Raw genomic sequence first — 12,690 nt, 5'->3', positions numbered from 1 at the left:
TAGTATAAATCGCTGTACACAAAGACTAGTACTAAAATTATTATATTTCATGTACATCATTCCCTGATAAATTGACTCGCAGAAATTGAATATGAACAAAATCCCTCCAATAGTTTAGTAGAAATCGCTGTACACAGACAGACTAGTATTAAAATTATTATATTTCATGTACATCATTCCCTGATAAATTGACTCGCAGAAATTGAATATGAACAAAATCCGTCCAATAGTTTAGTAGAAATCGCTGTACACAGACAGACTAGTACTAAAATTATTATATTTCATATACATCATTCCCTGATAAATTGACTCGTAGATACTGAATATGAACAAAATCCGTCCAATAGTTTAGTAAAAATCGCTGTACACACAGACTAGTACTAAAATTATTATATTTCATATACATCATTTCCTGATAAATTGACTCGTAGATACTAAATATGAACAAAATCCGTCCAATAGTTTAGTAAAAATCGCTGTACACACAGACTAGTACTAAAATTATTATATTTCATGTACATCATTCCCTGATAAAGTGACTCGTAGATACTGAATATGAACAAAATCCGTCCAATAGTTTAGTAGAAATCGCTGCATACAGACAGACTAGTACTAAAATTATTATATTTCATGTACATCATTCCCTGATAAATTGACTCGTAGATACTGAACATGAACAAAATCCGTCCAATAGTTTAGTATAAATCGCTGTACACAAAGACTAGTACTAAAATTATTATATTTCATGTACATCATTCCGCGATAAATTGACTTGTAGATACTGAATATGAACAAAATCCGTCCAATAGTTTAGTAGAAATCGCTGTACACACAGACTAGTACTAAAATTATTATATTTCATATACATCATTCCCTGATAAATTGACTCGTAGATACTAAATATGAACAAAATCCGTCCAATAGTTTAGTAGAAATCGCTGTACACAGACAGACTAGTACCAAAATTATTATATTTCATGTACATCATTCCGCGATAAATTGACTCGTAGATACTAAATATGAACAAAATCCGTCCAATAGTTTAGTAAAAATCGCTGTACACACAGACTAGTACTAAAATTATTATATTTCATATACATCATTCCCTGATAAATTGACTCGTAGATACTAAATATGAACAAAATCCGTCCAATAGTTTAGTAAAAATCGCTGTACACACACAGACTAGTACTAAAATTATTATATTTCATGTACATCATTCCGCGATAAATTGACTCGTAGATACTAAATATGAACAAAATCCGTCCAATAGTTTAGTAAAAATCGCTGTACACACACAGACTAGTACTAAAATTATTATATTTCATGTACATCATTCCGCGATAAATTGACTCGTAGATACTAAATATGAACAAAATCCGTCCAATAGTTTAGTAGAAATCGCTGTACACAGACAGACTAGTATTAAAATTATTATATTTCATGTACATCATTCCCTGATAAATTGACTCGTAGATACTGAATATGAACAAAATCCGTCCAATAGTTTAGTAGAAATCGCTGTGCACAGACAGACTAGTTCTAAAATTATTATATTTCATGTACTTCATTCCCTGATAAATTGACTCGTAGATACTAAATATGAACAAAATCCGTCCAATAGTTTAGTAAAAATCGCTGTACACACAGACTAGTACTAAAATTATTATATTTCATATACATCATTTCCTGATAAATTGACTCGTAGATACTAAATATGAACAAAATCCGTCCAATAGTTTAGTAAAAATCGCTGTACACACAGACTAGTACTAAAATTATTATATTTCATGTACATCATTCCCTGATAAAGTGACTCGTAGATACTGAATATGAACAAAATCCGTCCAATAGTTTAGTAGAAATCGCTGCATACAGACAGACTAGTACTAAAATTATTATATTTCATGTACATCATTCCCTGATAAATTGACTCGTAGATACTGAACATGAACAAAATCCGTCCAATAGTTTAGTATAAATCGCTGTACACAAAGACTAGTACTAAAATTATTATATTTCATGTACATCATTCCGCGATAAATTGACTTGTAGATACTGAATATGAACAAAATCCGTCCAATAGTTTAGTAGAAATCGCTGTACACACAGACTAGTACTAAAATTATTATATTTCATATACATCATTCCCTGATAAATTGACTCGTAGATACTAAATATGAACAAAATCCGTCCAATAGTTTAGTAAAAATCGCTGTACACAGACAGACTAGTACCAAAATTATTATATTTCATGTACATCATTCCGCGATAAATTGACTCGTAGATACTAAATATGAACAAAATCCGTCCAATAGTTTAGTAAAAATCGCTGTACACACAGACTAGTACTAAAATTATTATATTTCATATACATCATTTCCTGATAAATTGACTCGTAGATACTAAATATGAACAAAATCCGTCCAATAGTTTAGTAAAAATCGCTGTACACACACAGACTAGTACTAAAATTATTATATTTCATGTACATCATTCCGCGATAAATTGACTCGTAGATACTGAATATGAACAAAATCCGTCCAATAGTTTAGTAGAAATCGCTGTACACAGACAGACTAGTATTAAAATTATTATATTTCATGTACATCATTCCCTGATAAATTGACTCGTAGATACTGAATATGAACAAAATCCGTCCAATAGTTTAGTAGAAATCGCTGTGCACAGACAGACTAATTCTAAAATTATTATATTTCATGTACTTCATTCCCTGATAAATTGACTCGTAGATACTAAATATGAACAAAATCCGTCCAATAGTTTAGCAGAAATCGCTGTACACAGACAGACTAGTACTAAAATTATTATATTTCATGTACATCATTCCCTGATAAATTGACTCGTAGATAATGAATATGAACAAAATCCGTCCAATAGTTTAGTAGAAATCGCTGTGCACAGACAGACTAGTACTAAAATTATTATATTTCATGTACATCATTCCCTGATAAATTGACTCGTAGATACTGAATATGAACAAAATCCGTCCAATAGTTTAGTAGAAATCGCTGTGCACAGACAGACTAGTTCTAAAATTATTATATTTCATGTACATCATTCCCTGATAAATTGACTCGTAGATAATGAATATGAACAAAATCCGTCCAATAGTTTAGTAGAAATCGCTGTGCACAGACAGACTAGTACTAAAATTATTATATTTCATGTACATCATTCCCTGATAAATTGACTCGCAGAAATTGAATATGAACAAAATCCGTCCAATAGTTTAGTAGAAATCGCTGTACACAGACAGACTAGTATTAAAATTATTATATATCATGTACATCATTCCCTGATAAATTGACTCGCAGAAATTGAATATGAACAAAATCCGTCCAATAGTTTAGTAGAAATCGCTGTACACAGACAGACTAGTACTAAAATTATTATATTTCATATACATCATTCCCTGATAAATTGACTCGTAGATACTGAATATGAACAAAATCCGTCCAATAGTTTAGTAAAAATCGCTGTACACACAGACTAGTACTAAAATTATTATATTTCATATACATCATTCCCTGATAAATTGACTCGTAGATACTAAATATGAACAAAATCCGTCCAATAGTTTAGTAAAAATCGCTGTACACACAGACTAGTACTGAAATTATTATATTTCATGTACATCATTCCCTGATAAAGTGACTCGTAGATACTGAATATGAACAAAATCCGTCCAATAGTTTAGTAGAAATCGCTGTACACAGACAGACTTGTACTCAAATTATTATATTTTATATACATCATTCCCTGATAAATTGACTCGTAGATACTAAATATGAACAAAATCCGTCCAATAGTTTAGTAAAAATCGCTGTACACACAGACTAGTACTAAAATTATTATATTTCATGTACATCATTCCCTGATAAAGTGACTCGTAGATACTGAATATGAACAAAATCCGTCCAATAGTTTAGTAGAAATCGCTGTACACACAGACTAGTACTAAAATTATTATATTTCATGTACGTCATTCCCTGATAAAGTGACTCGTAGATACTGAATATGAACAAAATCCGTCCAATAGTTTAGTAGAAATCGCTGTACACACAGACTAGTACTAAAATTATTGTATTTCATGTACAACATTCCCTGATAAATTGACTCGTAGATACTGAATATGAACAAAATCCGTCCAATAGTTTAGTAGAAATCGCTTCACATATAAGTATGAGCATGCAGACAGACTGCATATTCAAAATCACATCCTGAAAACGTGTAGTTATATCAGTGAAAATGTCAAACTAGAAATTTTGCAATTTCATGATACTTTGTCAGTGAGAGAATAAAAATCATTCAACATTTATTTAGACACTAGCCGTACCCGTGCGCTCCGCTGCACCTGTTAGAAATAAATATAAAGTAATTACATAATTAAAATAGGACGTTTGATCCAGGGAACATTCGTGTTTGATAGAAGGATAAATCGTTTAATACGTTACTTAATTTAAATTGTATTTAAATAATTAAAATGCGGTCGCTTTGGTCCAGAGAGCAATCATTTGGTGCAATGACAATTCCTTTAACATGTTTCTTAATTGTTATTACATGCAACCATAGTGTAATGAAGATTAACATAACATTTAGTTTTAATGTGTATATTTTATATTACCTGCTATATGTTTCAGAAGTTACTGTAATAACATTGTAGAATTATGTCCATCTAGAGAAACTACACTTTCCAATGCTGAAATAATAATTAAACAATTAATTAGCTTCCGATATTACTTCATACAAACACAGAAAAATTCTCTGTAGGATAAGTTTAATAGCTTTCGATTGTTGTTGTCCAAGGCCCCTTATAGACGAAGTCATTTGTTTTTATTTCAGTACAGCGCCTTAGATGGCGTTGTTATTGTAATTTTGAAACTAATTTATCTCATTAAATATCAGTCCTATCAAAATTTTGTATAGAATAAAACTTACCGGAAATTATTTTTCAAGAAACTTTTGTTGTGTAACATTGTTCATGAAAATTGATAATAAGGGAGATATTTCGATTTATTTAATTCAAGCCCCCTTATAACCCACCTTTTAAATAAAGTATTTTGAATGCCATATAGCCTAAAATCTAAGTTACAACGAACTTAATTTATATTCCAATTTTCATATACTGTAAATCGGTTCAGCCATTATCGCGTGAAAAAGTAACAAAAATCCAGACAGACATACAAACATACAAACAAAAATTTCAAAAAAGCTATTTTCGGTTTCAGGATGGTTAATTATACATGTTAACACCAATTATTTTTGGAAAATCGAAAGTTACCAGAAAAATTTTGGCTACAGATTTATTATTAGTATAGATTGATTATTAATTGCTCTACTCATGTGTACATGTAACGACTTAAAGATCATAAACTTGTCACTAATGTAAGTAGATAATGTAGTGCGAAGTTAAATGGGTTTGACACTATTTCTGACAGTGACTTGTATTCCACTAGATTTATTGCAGCTTTTCCCCTTACCATGTATTACGTAAGAACTTTCCTAGAAGGAAAATAAGTCAGAACATAACAGAAATAAGGAAATATTTATTGCTTCCGTCTCTACGTCGGTATCATGGCAATAAACATTATCTTCCAGTGCTAGGCAACCTAATTTACGTGTCTGAATTTATGACCGCGATATAATCGGACCCAATTACGAGAACAATTATTTGTTGACTGTTACTTTTTGACGTCCAACGCAATGTGAATTTTAGCAATCATATTTCATTACTTTGTACGTGTTTCCACACACTGAAATGATAATTGTTTCACTAAATCTATTCGAAAGAGTGAGTGAATCCGTAATCCAGTCTATGAAACGATTCATCAAATAGATAATGAATTAATTAGTGGAGACGTAAAGAAACAACTGAACGAATTAATAATTAGTAAGTGAACGAGCGACTAATTTATTAAGCAACAACTTATGGGTCAGCAAACGATATCAGATGACAAGACGATACTAAAATACAGAGTGTTTAAAAAAGGAGGTAGCACAGGTCGAAACTAGAAAAAAGTTCCTGTAAACATATCGTCGTGGGAATGCAAGAACTAGGTAACTCGAAATTTGCTTTTTTTAGTTACCTCTTTTATAGCATAGGAAAAATCGCACAAAATGTAATGCAAGAACTTGGTAACTGATCGAACGATACCAGCGACATCTATTTTCCAATATAACAAATAGTTGAATGAAAACAAGACATATTGCTTAGTGCAATAAATAAGTAAATAGGCAATGTCACAAAATATGAAAAATCAAGTTACCTAGTTCTTGCATTCACACGACGATATATCCGGATACAAATATATGTTGAGGTATGGGCCATGCTGTACTCAATTCAATTCAATTCAATTTGGAACTTAAAACTGAGACGATTCTTCCTACGCCGGGGTGGAATTCGGTGTGGCTTAGTGGATAAAGCGTCAGCACGTAGGGCTGAAAACCCGGGTTGAAATCCCGGCGCCGGAGAGAATTTTTCTCCGTTCCATTACTCTTTCATCGTATGATGACGCAGAATATCTGCATGGAAATATCATATGTACTTCGGTACATTAAAATAATATATATCAATTTATTAAGTCATTAAACATACAGTGATAGGCTTCGTCAAAATACAGAAGGGAGGAAAAAAAACATACATTTGGAAACAGTAAAGTTTAATTAGAATGAAAACACAAAACATTTTGAAACTCTAAAATTAATGAAAACACTTCATTCTTAATGTAATAATTGTAACTAAATGTAAATAACTTTATTTATTAAAAAACAATTTCGTATCTACAGAGTAAAAAGGATTAATTAAAAGCCAATTATAAAATCTAGCTTTGTGGCCTATGATCGACATTCTTTTAAAAACGCAAAACAATGGTGCATGTTTTGAGAGTGGATGGCTTTTCTAACACAAGTGAACAGAGAATCTAGTAGTAAACAAAGGTCCAAGATACTCCGGAGTCTGTTATTTTACATGTGTTAGTAAGTACTCGTACGTACAGTATTCGGTGTTGTAGACTGTCTTTCTGTTCATGTACGACGGAGCACCATCTCATTTTCTACGCCTCGTGCGACAATACCTAATCTGGAGGTTTAGTGGGCGATGGATTGGTCGAGGAGGTCCAGTAGCATGGCCTCCCCGATCACCTGACCTAAATCTATTGGATTTCTGGCTATAGGGACTTTTAAAGACATTGGTGAATGCCACACCCATCGAAAACGTACAAACATTATAGAAGTGTGTATTGAATGCATGTGAGCAAATCCGACAACAGCCAGGTGTGGTAGCAAGAGTTCGGGATTCACTGAGAAAAAGGGCTGAAACATGTGTAACAATACAGCATGGCCACAATACAGCATGGCTCATATCTCAATAGATATTTGTTTCCGGATACATGTTTATAGCAACTTTTTTTTCGAGTTTGGATCAATGCTACCTCCTGTAAAAATATGCGACACTTGTTTTAAAGACCCTGTATATGCATCATAGGCAGAGACTAAGAAGGAGGTAGAAAACAGGAAAGATTGGAGAATGCTGGGTTTGCAGTGAAAGACCTGGCGTTGGGCAGAAAACTATGAATGAATTAACGAAACTAACGGTCAATTAATGTGATTCTGTGAATAACGTACGCACTTCTCTCGGCAGGGTTTGAACACGGCATCCTCTAGATCACTGTGTACCAGCAAACGGCGGTCAGTTTTTATAACAAATATACGGCTGTTTTTTAATGTGCAGCACCCACAATGCCACCCGTAATGCACTTGTTAGTTAAGAGACTTCATTCTTTTTGTTCATGTCCCAGGTTATGTTTCTACTACAACATTTATCAAATGGAATGCGTAGCCTCATCTACTCGTATACCGATCGTCTAGTTCAAAAGTGCGACAACTCAAAAAACAAGTTTTGAGATATCTTCAGTTGAAAGTTTCAAATAAATCACTTAGAAAGGAACAGAGTTCTGGTTCATAACCATGACAATTAGAAATGAGTCAGTATTCAGTACGAGTATATCACAATCTTCCAGTTCATTATTAATACATTTCGAAATGTACTAATGATGAATTAGTAAAGTCCATAGTTATAATTATTTCTAAAGCAGTTTATTTAGTTTTTTTTTTCTTTTTGATTATAAATATGACTTATCTCAATGCTGAATCGGAAAGAGCTCCGAAAGGGGCTTTCAGTAGTATAAATAACTAAAAAATGGCAATTTTTGAGTTGTCGCACTTTTGAACTGGTACTATTATTATGTTGGCGAATCCATCCTCATTTGTTTTTATATTTTTAAAAGGTTATGTGAATTGCAGCATTTCCTGAAAGAAACCACCCAGCCATCCGAGACATCGTCTTTTTATATAGATTATTTCCTAAGAAACTAATATGGCCTTATTTTCACTGTTGGTAACTGTTAACAGATACCACCAAAATAGAAAAAATCACAATGCTGTGTACTAAAACAATAATACCACTTGTTTATTTATTTATATATACTTATTTATTTATTTATGATTGACTGATTTAAGATTAAAATATATTTGACTAAAAGTTTATGATTCATGAGGCCGAAAGCGTAACAGTATTTATTACAATCAGAGTTGGGACTCCATCTCCAGACTTCATTTCCGGAGCGGAGTCCCGGTGCCGGAGAGAATTTTTCTCCGTTCTACCGATTCTTCACCATATGGAAACGCAGAATTGCTGCACTGAAACTCCATATGTACTTCGGTACATCATAGTAATATGATAAAGCGTAGATAATTACTTTCTGACTCGCTGCATCATATAGGAATGCGATGGTTGTGGGAAAAAGGAGAGAATAACAGGAGAAATATATGGCGTAATATGAAGATGCGATTAATTGATATCTAGAGGCAAGAGATTGAGCTCCAATGTTCGGAAAAGTCCTCACTACATTTACAATCAGATCTCATGCTTAACTGGGGGAGGTGTGACTATATAAATTCTTGTAACAAAGACAGCAGAGCAGGTTCAGCGTGGCTAAGATTGGGGGCATGGAAGGATAATAAAATTGTCAACGAAGAAGGTGAGCGAATTTGTCCACTGTGCGGAGAAAAGGACTTCTGGACACATATTTTATTACAGTGTGTCGAATTGGAACATATCCGGAAAAAATATCTACCACCCTCCATGCTAAGTCAGAATAGGAGTTCGCTTGCATGTCTTGACCTCATGAGGAATAGAGAATGCGAACAAAAGACTGGATTGTTCCTCTTGAAGACGAGACAGATTAGAACTTCAGCTGTTGAAGTTTGTGATGCGAACTGACGAAGGGATACTCAATTATACACTTTTATGCCTGTTAAGGTTAGAATATATTATATAATGTTTTTTGTTTGTGCCATTTTTATTTTAATGTGTGTGTTCTTTTGGATAGTAGTCGGATCTAGCTATAGGTGAGAGGGGTGAAACCTACAAAGTAGGACTTTTTTTTTAAGGTTCAAAGCACGTACGGTCAGAAGACCCGTGCATTGGATTTAAGAGAAAATTATGATAATATAACATCTGTATGTATAATATTACTCAATAAATCAATCTATCTATCTACTTTGTGATTCAAGACGGTGCCATGTTCCGTCGGATCCCGGCCACCTAGTCACTCGTAATGAGTGCACTTTTGTACTTGTGGTTGGACATTGTGTCTACTGCCATATAATATTGTGACACGTTACACGAGGCCAACAAAGGGAGAACATAGTAAGTAGAACTTAAAAATGAGAGGGATTTAATCAGGCATCGGTGTGACAGTGAATTAAACGCCATCACGTAAAGCTGGAAACCCGGAGAGAATTTTTCTCCGTTCTACCGATTCTTCAATTATTGTACAGATTAAGATAAACAATAAATAAATTTACTTCGTTTTCTTCACGATATAATGTTTTTTTTTTTCCTTCTACTGAAAAGTTGCAAAAACTCACTTAATGGGTCAATTTCTAAAACGAGGTCTAGACCATGGCCATGGCTTTAAACCGCGTTTGTATTTATAAAACGAGGTCTTTTTCATTTTTCTGAGCCATGGGTCGAAACCATGGTCTAAAGCGGAGACCACGGTAGGTTTAAAACCTCGGCTTCATGTGTACAAGATGGAGGTAGATGATCAGCTGGGTGATTATAGAAGGAAAATTTGTGATTACAAATATTAAATCTCGGATTAGAGTGATGAGAGACAGGAATAATCCTTTGTAACTATATAACGACGACAATTTCATGCGAATATTTTAGATTTTCGAAGGAATCAACGCAAAATTTAGCGAGAATGCTAGATAATAATCTGCAACGAAATGCAAGAGGCGCCAGGTTGACAATTTTTTTACACCTTCTTGTTGCTTTGAGGGAAGTAAGATATAGGCCTAATATTTTATACTAATTACACCTTTATGTCTATAAGACGATAAAACCAAATTCTTAGTCTTTACAGTAGTTCAGGACATTTTATTTAATATTCGAATATAATGTGGGCCTACAAGAATATGTATGAAGCAAGCGTGATTTTGTATTCTTATTTTAAGTTTTATGCTACTGGGGCTTTCCACGTAGTAGGCCTATTATATGTGAAAATAGAACCATATCATATTTGAGTTTCAATTGCAACTTTAATCCAGTTAATATTTAGGTTACTGATTCATTAGACCCGGGTTTTCAGGTAGTTAATGTTGGCAGTAGCTATGAACAAATGATAAACTACAACATAAACGTTCGACTTGTGCTAATTATTTGGGAAATATAATTCTGGTACCTAAAACTCAATTCCCTATAATTAATGCTAGTATTTTAAACGCACATATATTTTGTAAATTAGCAAACATAACAATACCTTAGCTGAGAACAAAAGAATGTGACTTACTGGAATTCAATAAAAATATTAATCCCGATGTTCATTTCTTTCTAATATCGACTGTTTACAAGAATAGAAATCGATTCTAAGCTGCGTTGCCATATATAAAACCCACGAACCTCGGTTTCTTCTCAAGCCGCGTCTCGACTTCGTTTTAGAAATCGCACAAGGATTCAGGCCTTGATCGCGGTTTAAAAGCCGAGGTTTGGAACCACGATTTCGTCCGTGTTTTAGAAATCGACCCAATGCCTTTCAGCTCCGACCGATTCCATTATAATGAGTTATAATATTTCCTAAAATATTTCATAAAGCGCTAAAGGGTGGTTATTCCTTGAAGCACAACACTCCTATTTTATTTTGAACTCATACATTAGCGTTTTAAAAACAAGTAGACTAGGTGAATATGATACTTATATCTCGAAAACTTTATGGATGACCTTCATGGTACGTGTCTTCAGTCCTTTATTGGAAATTGAAGGTGCTGTTATTTGAGAGCAGGTATACATACGTAACGTTACTGCAACAGTGTCATTTAACCATGTGTTCAGTTACGCATGCTGTTGAGCTCAATATTCAACGTAAGCGGAAATGGTCCACAAATGTTTACCTGCAACCCTTAGGCCCAATTGTATAAAACTCCCTGACTAAAGATCAACTTTGATCGAAGATCGAAAAGTAAACCGAGTTCAGACACTTCTTCTATTGTATAAAACTTTTCTGCGATCAAATTACCTTGGTTCAAATGCAATCTAAGTTCACGTGAAAAGGATTTGGCAACATCCCATAAACAGGTGAAATACGTGATGCGCGGACCATGTTATACAGGTTTGTTCAGTGTTGCCAATCTAGCGATTTTAACTCTTTTTCAACAACAATTTCTTTTAACTTTTATATTGCTTAAATAGGGATTTAGTGACCTTTTTAGCAACCCATAGTGACAAAATTTAATCTTTCTTTGTTGATAATGAGAAATCTAGCGACTTTACAACTACTTTTTGGCGACTTTCCGTATTACACTCTGTTGGAGACACTAGTTTCTTTTTTGCAATGTAAATAATGGCGGACAATAAGAAGAAGGTTGACTGTTCTCCAAGTTGTTATCATGTTATGGTGTTTGATACTGCTAAACATAATAAAGCTTTATAAAACGACAATTTTCATTTAGTATTACAGTTAATTGAACATTTATGAATTTACCTATCATATCCATTAATGATTAATGGTTGTTATAAACATAATATAATTAGGCCTATAGGTTATGTTATTTGATACTGCTGAACAGATACAGCCTTATAAAATATAAGAATGTTTGTGTATTAAGGCAAGAAATTGAAAGAAATATATGTAAATGTATCTAACATATCTATTAATATTAATAATAGTGGATATTTTATTTGCACAATCTGTCACTCGTATATTTCAAACAGAAAAGAAATAACTGAACTTGGATCATCTAAGTTAATCGGAGAAATTTCTTCAGTCAAAGTTGACTTTAGTTTGAGAGAAATTAATCTCAGATTAGACTTTATACAACACAAAATTCCAAGTTCAGCTAGAACAAGGATCAATTTAACCTCTGATCTAAGATTAAATGGTTTATACAATCGGGCCTTAGCAGTTGAAAGCATCCTGGCGCTGGTTGCTTTCAAGTGCCGTAAATCTATGACACAGCTGGTATGGCAATTAGCAGAGGTCGATGTGTTTACCTAGAGTGGAAATTTTGTAGCACTGTTTTCCTTTTCATGAAACCCAGATACATAACAAAAACGCAACGACGCATTAATAACAAAGACACGTGGAAGCCCATTACCCTGACATA

The sequence above is a fragment of the Periplaneta americana genome, chromosome 2 (genome assembly GCF_040183065.1).
Source record: "Periplaneta americana isolate PAMFEO1 chromosome 2, P.americana_PAMFEO1_priV1, whole genome shotgun sequence".
In the NCBI taxonomy this organism is placed as follows: Eukaryota; Metazoa; Arthropoda; class Insecta; order Blattodea; family Blattidae; genus Periplaneta; species Periplaneta americana.
This window is presented reverse-complemented; position numbering follows the sequence as displayed.